This window comes from Prionailurus bengalensis, chromosome D2 (assembly GCF_016509475.1).
Source record: "Prionailurus bengalensis isolate Pbe53 chromosome D2, Fcat_Pben_1.1_paternal_pri, whole genome shotgun sequence".
NCBI classification, from domain to species: Eukaryota; Metazoa; Chordata; class Mammalia; order Carnivora; family Felidae; genus Prionailurus; species Prionailurus bengalensis.
In genome coordinates this window covers 78987658-78989577 of record NC_057351.1, presented here as the reverse complement: position 1 = coordinate 78989577, position 1920 = coordinate 78987658, and the positions used below count along the sequence as shown (strand labels likewise).

The 1920-nt window shown below is 57.8% G+C and overlaps 1 non-coding gene across 1 annotated transcript; it reads right to left on the bottom strand.

Annotated features, from left to right (window-relative positions):
- Window positions 1-221: 221 nt before the first annotated feature.
- Window positions 222-306, bottom strand: TRNAR-UCG. Its single transcript has one exon. It is a non-coding gene; the product is annotated as a tRNA-Arg (tRNA).
- Between the last annotated feature and the right edge of the window lie 1614 nt (window positions 307-1920).

Sequence of the window (1920 nt, the reverse complement as noted above, 5' to 3'; positions counted from 1 at the left end):
TCTCTACTTTGGGTTCGTTTGGCACAGGAGCCCTGGAAGGCTCAGGGGAGCAAACACGCGAGTGTCAGCTGTGTATCAGTCCCTTGGTAGCCACGATTGTTTTTTTTTTTTAATGTTTTTATTTATTTTTGAAAGAGAGAGAGAGCACGAGCTGAGGAGGTGCAGAGAGAGAGGGAGACACAGAATCCGAAGCAGACTCCAGCTCTGAGCCTTCAGCACAGAGCCCGAGGCGGGGCTCGAACCCACGAACCGTGAGATCATGACCTGAGCCGAAGTCAGACGCTCAACCAACTGAGCCACCCAGGTGCCCCTTACCCACGATTTCATTTCCTCTTCCCCACAGGCTCTGTGTGGAGAAGCTGCAGATCAGACAGGGGAGGTGGCCTGCCTAAAAGCACACAGCAACGAAGCCCATCCCTTACGCGGTGGCTGGATCGTGCCCTGGTTCCCGGTGACTCCAAACCCTACTCCTCTGGTCTCCTTGCTGTTGTGTCCTCTCCTCTCCCCTCTTTCTTTGTTCTCTGTTTCGCTCAAACTGAATTCAGTTTTGCTGCAAGTGAAAACTCCGGGGACCGGCCGATCCAAGTCCATCAGGAACACACATCAACACGGCTGCCGGAAATAAATACATTCATGATCTGTGGAGCCACAGTCACAATGGTCCCGTTGTGCTCATGTCACCTGTGTGTACGACATGCCCCTTTGCACAGACGTGGCGGCTCAACCATGCCAGAGCTCTAGGCCTGAGCTTTATTTGGTGGGGGCACGCACACGGGGGTCCCCAAGAGTGAATCAGGCCTCCCTTAGATGTTCGGGGTTGACAAACCCTCATATCACCAAACGCCCAGGTCCCGCCGAGGTGGTCTACAAGATGGGTCCCTGTCTCCATCGATCGTCCCCAGCCCCTGGAGGCTGCTGGCCGCTGTAAGGTCCGCGTGCCCGCCTCACAGCAGGTCTGACCCTCTGCCCGGTCCCGGAGCCCAGGTGGGAGCCTGCATCCCCACTGGGCCGCCTGTCGGGGGAGCTAGGCGTGGACAGGCAGCTCCTGACTCTGGACCCCTCCAGCCTGTCCCAGGAGAGCCTGTGCTGGCTTACTCTCAAGAGGACCCCCTCATTCCGGCTGTCGTGGGTAGCTGTCGGGACTCAGCACCCTGTGGAGGTGGGTATGGGCTCCTGCTGGCCACCGGGCCCGCTCAGGCCTAGGTGGTTCCCTGTGGTGCAAGGGCGGCTTGCATCTCTTCCCTCAGAGTCCTGCTCAACCCCCGGGGACCCATGGCAAGGCCTGGAGGCCGGGAGCTTCTACTCAGGCAGTATGTTGATCCCCAGGGCTGCCACACCCGATTACCAGAAACTGGGCGGCCTGGAACAACGGAAATGTATTCCTCACTGCTCTGGAGGCCGGAAGTCCAGAGTCCTGGTGGACTGGCAGGACTGTGCTCATCTGAAGACAGCCCCTCCTGTCTCTCCCCAGCTCCTGGGGGCTGCTGGCCCTTCTCGACATGTAAACGCATCCCTCCAATTTCTGGCCCTTCTTCCCTGTGTGTGTGTGTGTGTGTGTGTCTGTGTCCCTGAGTCCCAACTGCCCTCTCTTTGCTCTTACAAAGACCCCGGGCACTGGATTAAGAACCACCTGATGCCAGAGTGACCTCCTCTTAACATGATGACATCTGCAAAGACCTGTCCCCAAATAAGGTCCCATTCACAGGTGCAGAGGCTAGGACCCGAACAGATCTTTTAGGGGGGATACAATTCAGCCCACCATACGCTGCTCTGTCCCCCCCAACACCCCCCAGAGTCCTCTGGAAGTTTCCAGCATCAGCTTCTCCCTGGACGCAGGGGCAGTTCTTTCTCCAGATTCCTCTATCTATTGCCTCTCGTCCCTGGGTCACCCTTTTTGGCCTCCATCGGGGCCTCCTGGAG